The sequence below is a fragment of the Peromyscus maniculatus genome, chromosome 2 (genome assembly GCF_049852395.1).
Source record: "Peromyscus maniculatus bairdii isolate BWxNUB_F1_BW_parent chromosome 2, HU_Pman_BW_mat_3.1, whole genome shotgun sequence".
Taxonomy (NCBI): domain Eukaryota; kingdom Metazoa; phylum Chordata; class Mammalia; order Rodentia; family Cricetidae; genus Peromyscus; species Peromyscus maniculatus.
In genome coordinates, this window is record NC_134853.1 from 122332024 (window position 1) to 122343470 (window position 11447).

General features: G+C 44.2%; 1 long non-coding RNA gene across 1 annotated transcript; it reads left to right on the top strand.

The window, feature by feature from the left end:
- Positions 1–5412: 5412 nt before the first annotated feature.
- Positions 5413–8547, top strand: LOC121827628 (uncharacterized). Its single transcript, XR_006069945.2, has 3 exons — positions 5413–5610; positions 7197–7316; positions 8454–8547. It is a non-coding gene; the product is annotated as an uncharacterized LOC121827628 (long non-coding RNA).
- Positions 8548–11447: the final 2900 nt, after the last annotated feature.

Genomic DNA, 11447 nt, shown 5'->3' on the forward strand with positions numbered 1-11447 from the left:
ATGGAGACTCCTGGTTATGACAGAATAGCCTGGAAAACTTACTAAGCATATCTCATCCAAAGGAAGTAGATGAGAGCCTGGTCCAGGCAGTAGTGAGAAGATAATCCAACAGGAGGAAAGAGCAAGAGCAGAGTCCAGTCCGGAGCTTAGTGTGTGAGGGTTGGATATATCCCCTGGGGCCTCAGAGGTCCTCGTGAGGACTTCAGCATTTACTCAGAGATGGCAAGCTCTAACTGTCCCGGCAGGAGTGAAGATATCCTAAAGAGACACTTGGTCCCCTCCCTTCAGCTCTCAGACTCTTGAGAACAATGGATTCTAGGGAACCGGAATTTCTCCCAGGAGCCTCATATTGGCTGTTACCAACTAGAGAGGAAGTTTGTCCCCCGGAACTGTGAGGAAGGAGCTGAGACAAGGCTGTGTCAGCCACAGGCCACACCTTGAGCAGGAAGGGCAGCTTGCCTTCCATTTTAATTTACTCTCACATTGGGGTCCTGAGAATGGACCTGCCAGGGGACAGTCATCGGATCTCTGCATCTGTTCCTCTTTCTAATATGGCTACAGTGAATAAATTGTTCTCTGCTCGACTCCAATATTTTTCTCTTTAGTTAGCCTGTTGGGGACAGGTGTCAGAGTCTAGCTTGTGAGGGCTGCTAGGGCCTGGGGTTTGACCCTAAAAAACTCTGGTGATAAAGCTGCACCAAGAGCATTTTGAGATGTCATGGTCCTAATGGAATTGTTCTAGTGCGTTTTAATTAAAAGTGTTCTGTAAAGTGGGGGTGGGGGTGGGGGGAACAGCTCTTCTAAAAATTACTTTTCCAAATCTGTCTTTGAAAGAAAGACACGAGAACAACAAACAACTGAAAACATAAATAAAAGCATTGCCCAGGCACAGATGGGCTCAAGCAGTGAGAATGAATCACAGAGTCACAAAATCACAGTTATGTCAAAAGTGCTCAGGAAATAGCTTGGTCCCTAATTAATAACTCCATGTTGTTAAATTCCACACAGATAAATTTAGCTGGTAGCAAGTGGAACGAGATAAATTCTTATGGGAACATGCTTCCAGTAAGGTTGGCAAAGAACGCTGTATAGACGTAAAACAACGGAAGCTCTGTCCTAACAGTTAAGCTGGTTGTACCACGTCCCAGTGACTGCTTGGGTCTGGTGTGGAGCATAGAGGCAGAGGTGTCAGCATCTGGTTTGGCAGAAGGGTGGAGAGTGAAGTGGAAAAAAACCAAGGAAACTGCAAATGTGTGGATGTTGTGGGACTGCTGTTGCCATGGCTACCCTAGGACCTGACCCCAGGCCACTTAGGGCATGGCTGTCAATGCTCACACTTGTTTACATTACTGAAAGATTTTATGTAGGTTTGATGGTTCAAGGGAGACACTGAGATACATTGTCTTTGGTGTAAGCAACTTATTAGGAGAGTTATTAATGCCGTTGACTGACAGACAGTAGCGTGTGGGCTCTGGTGAGACAGACTAGGAGTCCCTCTAGGTCTCAGGGGAAGGGGATGTTTCATGTCACATAGTTGATGAATAGTCCACACCACAGACCTACAGCCAGGCTCTGCCTGATTCCTGGGCAACAGGGAATGGAGAGGGAGTCCTGTATTCCAAGGAAGGAATGGAGGACCCAAGGCGTGAGGAAATGGGAAGAAAGGGCACATCTAGTTGAGGTACCCCTTTATACCAGTAGCCCCCCTGCTGTGGTGGGGTCTGTTGCCTGAGCCTGTAGACTTCCTTGGGGAAGTGAGAGTAGCTGGGAGTCAAATGAGGTGAAGGTTAGAAGTTAACAGAGAAGATCCAGCTCATGGGGGATGGGGGTTGGAAGAGGTGGGGTTGGGTAGGAAGGAGGGGTAGGGGCTGAGGATGGGGAGTGGAGGGGAGGAGAGGAAACCCACCAAAATGGTTTCCAATCAGATCAGCAGCTCCATTTCCTCCTATGGGTGGCCTGTACTTATAATAGAAATGGAGATAGGAGGATCCTTGGGCCTCTCTAGCTAGCCAGCCTAGTTTAATCCTTTAATGGGTGAGGTTCCAGTGGGAGACCTTATCTCCAAACAACTCAAAAGAAGTTGGCAAAATTGGCAGCCATCTGCAGAACAACACCCATGGTTGACCTCTGGCTTACACACACACACACACACACACACACACACACACACACACACACACACACACACACGTCCCCTCCACCCTCATACAAATCACAAACAAGGTTAAAATAAAAAGTAGGTCTATTCTGGCACAGAACAGACTCAAAATTTGTAAATCATCACAAAAAACACAGCTAGATAGTGAGCTGGGAGGGTGCCTTGGGCTCCCATGACACAAAGAGGGTTGTGAATTCTTTGGGAGAAATACAGGATTGAGGAAAATTTGATGGCTATAAACTAATGCAAGTCAGGATTGTCTGCAAATGTTACCCGTCCATCTTAATGTGCAGGTGAGGAGGCAAACTGGATGCTTAGTGTTTCTCAGATCATGCGGTGTGGTGTTGGATTCCAGAAAGCTGCTTCCTCTGGTAGGCCCAGTTTCAGACACTGCAGTCTATCCCAGGTCAGTGTGTCCCTAAGGTTCATGAGGATGTTTGTCCTTTTGACCATTTGGCAGCCATTTTGTCTTTGAAAGATCTAAATGATGCTCATGAACATGATGTGCTGTGAAAGAAACTAGGTCCAAAATGAGGGCTTGCCGGAACCGGAAGCTAACAGCAGAGTGGTGAGGTCAACAGCAGGAGAATATAATGGGACTCCAGGAATTCTGAGAATTCTGGGATGCCCTAGTTCTTGATCTATTGATGGTTCCCTAACATATAGTTGGGTGTGGTCTGGGCCACCCCAGCAGTCTCTGTTGACCAGTGGCATTCAAAGTGACTGATGATATCATAGATGAAGATCTGCCAAACTTGTGGGGTTTCTACTTGTTCTTTGGTCCAGATTTTGTCTTCTTTCTTTTTTTGCCTTTTGTCATTTTGAACATCTTACATAATTCCATTTTCCTCCTTTCTTAGTATTTCTCCTTCCCCTCCCCTTTCTCCTCTTCCACCTCCCCCTCCCCTTTCCTCCCCTTCCCCTCCCCTTTTCATTCTTGTTTATTTTTTCCAGTGGTTACCCTGGATTTTGCAATTTAAGTTTGCAGTGAACCCAACTGTATTTTCAAAACATTTCACATAGTTTCATGGGTACTGTGAGTGTCTTGTAATAGCAAAATAACCAAATTCCTTCCTCCTGCCTCTTGCCATGGCTATTGATCATTTTCCTTATAGCTAAGCATGAAGAAGCGTACACAAGAGATACCCAACTATACATAACTTCACACATTCTTGATGTTATTATTTAGAACAAGACATTATGTTAGGTTAACTAAAAATAAGGAAAATAAGTTTTGTTTAAGCTAGTCTCCCCTTCTCGAGACATTTATGTTAGGCACAAGATAACTTAATATCTCTACAGGTATGCCACAGTTCTTGAGTATTCTGTTTTAATTTTTATTCTCTTTGTGTTCTTGGCTTTGGAGGTCTCTGCTGGCAGGATGTCCAAGGCAGAGTCGTCAGCCATGTCTACTAATAGCCTATCTATCCACACTGTCTGTGTCTGTTCTGGTAGTTTTTTTTCTTTCTTGCATTTCTTTTGATTTTTCTTCTTCTGTGCTTAAGTTGCCTATTTGCTCTCACTTGCTGTCTGCTTTACCCATTAAAGCCACTTCTGTCTGATGCTTTGTTGTTTTCTAAAATTATGTTTCCAACTTTTAGTATGTTTTCCTCCCCCTTCGTCCTCTCCTCTCTTTTCTCCTTCCCCGCTCATCTTGCTGTGTTGCTCGGGTTACACCTAAAATCACATGTTTTGCCTCAGACTTCTAATGAGCTGGGACTTCAGGCACGTATGGCTGCAGCAGCTTTTTTCTTAGAGCTGAACATGATGTGCCGGGTAAAGGAACTGTTGTAGAAGAGGCTGTAGTGGTGTGGGCGTTAGGGGGAAGGGAGAGAAGCATTCTGTGGTCTTTCAGTGAGGTCTCCGTGTGAGACCGCTCCTCGGGACTTGAACAGTCTTAAAGCTTCTCAGGTCTTTTTCCTCTAGGTGCATCAGGAAGGCTAGAAGGGGCTAGAGTTAGAATTTCCCTTCTTCTAGGCCAGTTAGGTTCTGGTAAAGCACCAGCTGGTTAGCAGGTTAACTGGCCTCCCCTGAAGGCACATCTTGTTAAGAACAGAGGGTCCCCAGTGTGTTTCCCAACTGGTCCTTTCCTTCCCTGACCTCCCTGAAGGAAACATGAGGGAGGGAATTTTTCTCCAACAGTTGCTGTGATCACCTGGCCGAGGGTTTACAGTCAACACTCAGATTTTTCTTGGGACTTCAGCAGCCCACTGGTTCCAGTTTCCATATTACTATCTCTTGTGTAGCTACTTCCTCTAGATTGAAAATGTTCACACCTGGAGGGGTGCTCCCTAACACCCAAGAAGTAGAGGAAATTTGCCAATCCCAGGAAGTTCCTGAAAATTCCAAGACTGCCCCCCAAGATTATATAAGCAGTAACAATTTCATGAGAGCTGTGTAAGTCCAGGGAGGCAGCTTTTCATGAGCTGTGACCCCTGTGCACCTGGCTTCTAATCATCCATGCTCCCGTAGGTAACCGCTTACCTGTGCTCTGTAAAACTATTACACTTGCTGGGGGCTCACTAAGCTAAACTTGGGTAGAATTCTTCCTTTGGTCTGTTTTGGGGGCTCTACGTAGGGTAAGAAGATGTTCACATCTCAGTCACATGCAACATTAACCTGCACTGGGTCTTACATAGGTTTCTTGGTTGGTTATTCCTAATTGTCTCCCTACATAAGAAACCAGATGGAAGATGGGCCCCATTAGTCACTCAGAACTGATTACCGAGTACTTGCTGTAAGTGGAGGAATGTGGCCGACTTAGTTCTGGCCCTCGTGAATTTATCGTAGGGGATTGTGGGGACAGGGCATAGAAAAGTCCAGAAGCAAGTCTCTCAGGCTGCCTGGTCAGAAACCATCACTACTACCCAAACACGTCCACCTTTTGAGTTAAAGTTTTACTTCCTTCCCCAAAACATTATCAGCAAACAGTGTAGTCCTAGGTAGTACTGAGGAACGTGCCAGGTCTGGGGCCTATGTACTGTTTATGTCACTCATGGCCTTTGGCATGAATACTTCTGCCCACGTGGCCAGTCAAGAAAGATCTCATCAATCTGTTTTTCCAAAGGACCTTTGTCCGACTTTGATGAACAAACAGAATCATGTTTTCAAGGATTCACCCCTTCCTCTCTCACACACACACCCCACACACATACAGGGACATCTGTTTGTTTTGTTGGTTGTTTTTGAGACAAGGCCTCACTGTGTAGTTCTGGCTGTCCTGGAACTCACTATTTAGACCAGGCTGGCCTCGAACTCACAGTGATCCTCCAGCCTCTACCTCCCTACTAGTGCTGGGATTAAGGGCATATACCACCACGTCTGGTGGCATATTTTAAAACATGCCTCGTGGCATATTTTAAAAGTAGAAAATGCAGACTAAAGGAGGGAACATGTAGCTGTGATGAGAGGTTGGCTTGACCTCTTAACTTTCCGAGAAGCCTTAGTTCTTGGTAAGTTGACATTGAGCTATTAATCTGTGTGATTTAATGTCATAAAAAGTTGGGATGGATTCACTCAATCCATAAATATTTTTGAAGCATGTGCCTTCTGCCAACACGGTGCTAAGTGTTAGGACACAGTGGAAAACATTATCAACTGACATCTTATTTTATCTGGGGAGAGGCAAATAATCTCACCCCTCAGATAAATACAGGCTTGGAAGTCCTGAGGAGGCACAGGAGATTGTAGGAGCTAACTGTAAAGGGATGGGATTCGGGGGTGGAATGGGGCTGCAGATCGGAGGGTTGTCACGGGAGGCTGGCCGAGAGACTGTCACCTTTGAGCAAGGGCCTAAGGACGCATGGAGAGTGGTCTGTCCAGGACTGAGGGGAGGAGGTCTTCAGGCAGGAGGAGTACCGTGTGGGGGGACAGTCTGTGCTTCCTTCCCCTTTAATCAGTTTTGTATTGTGAAAACTTTCCCAAGCCTGGAAGAGAAACACCACATCCCCTGCTCTTAGAACATCTACTTCCTCAGTGTAGTCTGGCCAGAAATGTGTCAAGAGGAAAGCTTCAAAGGGGCAGATTTCATCGCTCTCGCCTGTAAACAAAATGCCCAAGATATTTTCCCCAGGCTTGAGGCCGGTTTCTAATTTGGCTTTTTCATCATCCTAGATGAATTTCCAAACATAGTAAAATGGGCTGTGATGAAATATAGTTCAAATGACAAGGCAAAGAGCAGCTCAGGCCCTCAAAACATTTTCATTAAGGAAAAAGGCATGGATAAAATCATTCCTCCAATGATGCACTAGTGTGGGGCAGTAAAACGACCCCGCCCAGACCCCACATTGTAAACCACAAACTGCCACTATTTGGGAGACTGGGCCAAGTCAGCTGCAGTCTTTGCATATCTGTCTTTTAACAGATTCAGCTAACTCTAGTCCTCTGGGTCACTTAGCTATTTCTACATGTAAAAAGAATACATTTGTAGCATGAATCTTAAAAGTTCTTATTAATAAAATCAAACCCGAGGCCAGTTATTGGGGTCAATGCTGGTAGATCAGAGAGACAGAACGAGCCACAGCTATCTCACCTCGCCATTTCCTCAGCTGGTCCTGTTTCCCCAGACTGGAGGCCTCTGAGTCCTCATCCCGATGGCTCTCACCTGAACTGCTGCTTAAAAGCCTGAATGCTTAACCAGGCTAAAATCCTCTAGTTTCTGGTCCTCACGCTTTATATATCTTTCTGCTGTCTACCACCACTCCCTGGGATTAAAGGCTGGCTTTCTGGGATTAAAGGTGTGTGTCACCATGCTTGGCTATTTCCAATGTGGCCTTGAACTCACAGAGATCCAGAGGGATTTCTATCTCTGGAATGCTAGGATTAAAGGCGTGTGCTATCACTGACTAACTAGTGGCTTGTCTGTTCTCTGACCCCAGATAAGTTTATTAAGGTACATAATATTTTGGTGAACACAATACCACTACATACATTAATTTTCTTTTTTAAAAAAAAGCCCAGTTGATGCCAAAGTCACCTTCCCTTCAGGCTTGCTTTCCTGATCCTGAGATTACAAATAGTTCTTTGTTCATTCATCTAGAAGGGTTGTGCCCCTGAGCCCAAGGAGAGTGGAAATGACAGGGAGTGTGTCTTCCTGGCTCTTACCCACCACTGCAACTGGGAAGCATGGGCTTTGCTTGCTGGTGACATCATTCTGCAGGTAAGAGAAAGCATACCTGTTCTTCTATAGAATCCCATCTTTGAAAGGATGTGGTGTTGAATGCAAAAACTAGTTTCCCTTGCTGCACCTTCATAATTCTGTAAACGCCTCTCAGAATGGATGCTCACTTGGAAGCAGGTTCTCTGACAGCTGCCATTTTGAGTGCTCTCCCCAATAGGAAGGTAGAGTCTTTGTTCTTTATCTCCACAAAGAGCAGTGCTATTACTATCTGGACCACTTTCCATGTTACAGGGCTGTGCCAAGAGACTTCATAGTCATTGTTTCTAATGCTTCCAAGCAGCAATGATGAGAAGTGATCGTCGTACAGTACATGTGACAGACTAATAAAAAGTCACAAAACTAAGAAGAGAGGGCCATTTTGGCTAAACTTAACACGTAGGTCTGTTTCCTGATAATGTACATAGTTGTTATCTCAAATTTGTGTATTTCAAGTCACCTTTTACAATGAGTTCTTAGTTTCTCAGAATATTCTATGACTGTTTTTGAAAGATCTTATCTATCACCTATCTATCTATCTATCTATCTATCTATCTATCTATCTATCTATCTATCATCTACCTACCTACCTATCTTTCCATCTATTCACAAGGAATGAACTTCCAGAAAACTGCTTACAGTACCCAAATTGAGATATGTGCATTCCAAAATAACTTCTTCAGGTCTTTTATTAATACTATTATTTTTAAATAAGATAGCAATATATTGATTAAGACACGGTTTTGTATGGGTTTAGCCCCAGATTTCGATACTGATGAGGTTTTGGACTCTTGGCATTTTACTTAAAATTTCAAATTCCCCATTTTCTTGCCTATGTGGTGGAGATACCAATGACCTCCCTTTTAGAACTATGAAAATTTACAGTGTGTCTAGTGATACGTTTAGTAAGTGGTGATGGCATTGTTATTCTTTGACTCGAAGGAAGTCAAATCTGCATAGCTGCTCTCAGGTCATACTTTCCCTACACCATATTTATAAATTTGGGTTTTGGATATAACTGTAAGAACTTGAAATATCCATGCCAAGTTTCATCATATTACACTTCAGCTGAAAGGTTCAGGAAGGATCTTGATTTTGTCACTCAGTGTAGTAATCCTTCTTGTTTGTTGTCACCCACAGGCTGGTGGCAATCTTAGTATCCTTAGGCTGTTGCTGCGGGTGATTGGGAAGAGAGGTCAGCGCTTGTTCTCATTTGTGGGAGCTGGCATTAGAGTTGAGTTTGACAGCTGTGCATAGGATTTGCCTTGTGCCTTTGTCTCTTTCCTAGTGATTCTTTATGTTAAGCTGCCACCAAGCCAATGTTCTGTACATCTGATGGTGACATAGCTGAATCATTTAACTGTCTCCTAGATTGGAAACAGGATGTCTGGAGCTTTATACTAACCTCCTACCAATGTGCTTCTGTTTTATGCTTCTAAAACTGAGCAAATATTTGTACTTTCTATATAATATATTAAGTTAATTAATTGAGAATTTCAATCATAATCACCTCCACTTCCTCCAGTGTCTCCTAGATCCGTGTCTTAGCTTTCAACCTACCCTCAACTTCATGACCTCTCTCTCAGTCTTGTTTATTTTATTTTATGTTTTAGACACAATGATTCTGGCTTATACTGCCCATATATGGATGGGTGTAGGGCCATCTATTGGAACATGGACAATCTATTATGGACCACACCTTTAAAGAAAACTGACTTCTCTTTCTCTCTCTCTCTCCTAGCAACCATCAACTGTCTCTAGCTCCTCAGTTAAAAGGTTGGGAGCATGTGAGCCTCTCCCCCATTTCTGCCGGAATGTTGGCTGGTATGATATTTTGCGGGTCTTATGCAGTCAGCTACAGCTGCTGTGAGGTCATGTGTGCAGCAGTCCTGTCCTGTCCTGTCCAGAAGACACTCTTTTGTCCCAGCCCTCCCATACCACTGGATCCTACAATTTTTTTCCATTTCCTTCTCCATGATGCTCTCTGAGCCTCAGGAGAGGGGTGTGGTCCAGAGGTCTCATTTGTAGCTGAATATTCCACAGGCACTTATTCTCATTGATTGAGAGAGAATTCTCATCACCTCACACCTCTCATCATCATCTCACAATTCTTATCAGTTGATCTCTATTGATGACTTGTTGACTTTCCACCATAACTGCTACACAAAGACTTCTTCATGAGGATTGATTACTAATCTATAGGTACAGAGAATTGTATTTAGAAGGTCACTTGGTACTATGTCCAAGCAATTAGCAAATTAGCAAACTAATAGTAGTAGGTCCACCCTAGGGCTTCTGATCTCCCTAGCCATGGGCTCTTAGCTAGACTCACAATATCAGGCATGTACTTCCTCCCTTGGAGTGGACCTTAAATCCACCCAGAAAGCATTTGTTTACCCCAATAACATCATGTCACCATTGCACCATGGGCTTATTTTGCCAGGCTGGTCATTATTGTAACTCGCAGGGTTCATGACTGTGTACGGCTGCTGGTGGCTTTTCACCTCCAGCTTTCTGTGTAGTATCCTTTGGTGCTGGGAACGCTAGACAGCAGAGAGGAAGGTTTGCAGTTAGCATCAGGTTGATTTTTTTTCCCATGTCCTGTGATCAAAGTGTGTGCTGTCTTAAGCAATAGGGTCTTACCATCAAGTTCTGCTAGGTAGCCATGACCAATGACAATAGGGTGTATTGTATTGTTTTAGGGGTTTCCATGATACCCCTGACCAACAACTGGAGGGGAGGTATCTGGCACTGTGCTTTATGTCTGGCAACCTGAGACTTTGGGGAGAAGAAAATTATCTCCTGTATAGGGAAGCTACATGAAGTGTGTGTGTGTGTGTGTGTGTGTGTGTGTGTGTGTGTGTATGCATGCATGTGTTTGCATGTGTTGGTCAGTGGTAGGTGTCCTCCTCTATCATGGTTCTCTTTGGTGGTGTGAATGAGAATGTCTCCCATAAGTGGAGATGTTCGAATACTCGGTCCCAAGTTGGTGGCACTGTCTGGGTGACGTGGCTTTACTGGAGAAAGTGTGTCACTGGGGGGTGGTCTTTAAGAGTTTAAAGACTCACACCATTTCTAGTTTGCTCATCCTGCTTCCTGTGATTGTTGGCCAGCAGCACCCTGATTTTTCTTTGGAATCAAAATCTCCCCAGGTTGCACTTAGCTCCTCAGGGACAAGCCCTTACGTTGTTCTTCCCTCTGACTGCGTGGAGCCCATGATGTAGAGCAACTCAGTAGCTACAAACTTATAAGCAGAATATAAAGATAAATGTCGCCATATCAATAAGATCGTCCCTGAATGCCTTCCTTAATATTTTAACCCACCTCCACGCCCTGTCTCTGTTAACGAGTGAGTGGTTTCCAGAGAAGCTCTCACTTTCTCCTTACTAAGAACTTTTCATTGCCTAGAGCAGCTCACCTGCCACTCACTCACCTTCACTAAACTCTCGGCTTCATACAGCTAGAGGTTTTGTCTGTATTGTTCATGAAAGCATCACTCTTGGAAAGGTGCTGGCACAGGGAAGTCCTTTGTGATGGTTGTTGTGATACTGGCCATCACACCCAGGGCGTTGTGCATGCGAGGCAAGCACTTCACTACTTTGGTCCTCACCCCCGAGAACTAGCTTTATATCTCATTGTCCATCAATGAAGCATGAATATACATGAGTTTGGAACTGAGTGAAATAGCCAAAGTGCCCTTCACAAGTTTTTTTTTTTGTAATCTCCAGTCATACAAGAAATGTGTGGCGATGCTTTGCCAGATAAGCATGTTTGGTGACCAAAACCTTGCAGCCTTGCCTGAATGCTTCCAAAGAACTCTGGGGTAGGCACTGAGTTGGTAGTTTACATCATTAAAGCATGTGCACTGTGCTAGGGCCACCTGGCCAATAGCAGGTATTATATACAAAAATATGATAAAGAGACTCTCTGCCCTTGAATAGATTCAACAGGAATGTTTTTAAAACATATCCAGCACCCAACTATTGGTTTCAGTCCTTAAACACATAACTTGCCTCCATTATCAGTTCTGGGACTTGTTGAAGGCCATGTCCTGATTTCGGTAGATCCTACCTTTCTGCCACAGATTGCCTAATTTTTGAACTTTTAAAGCATAGAGTGCTGCTTTCAGTGTCA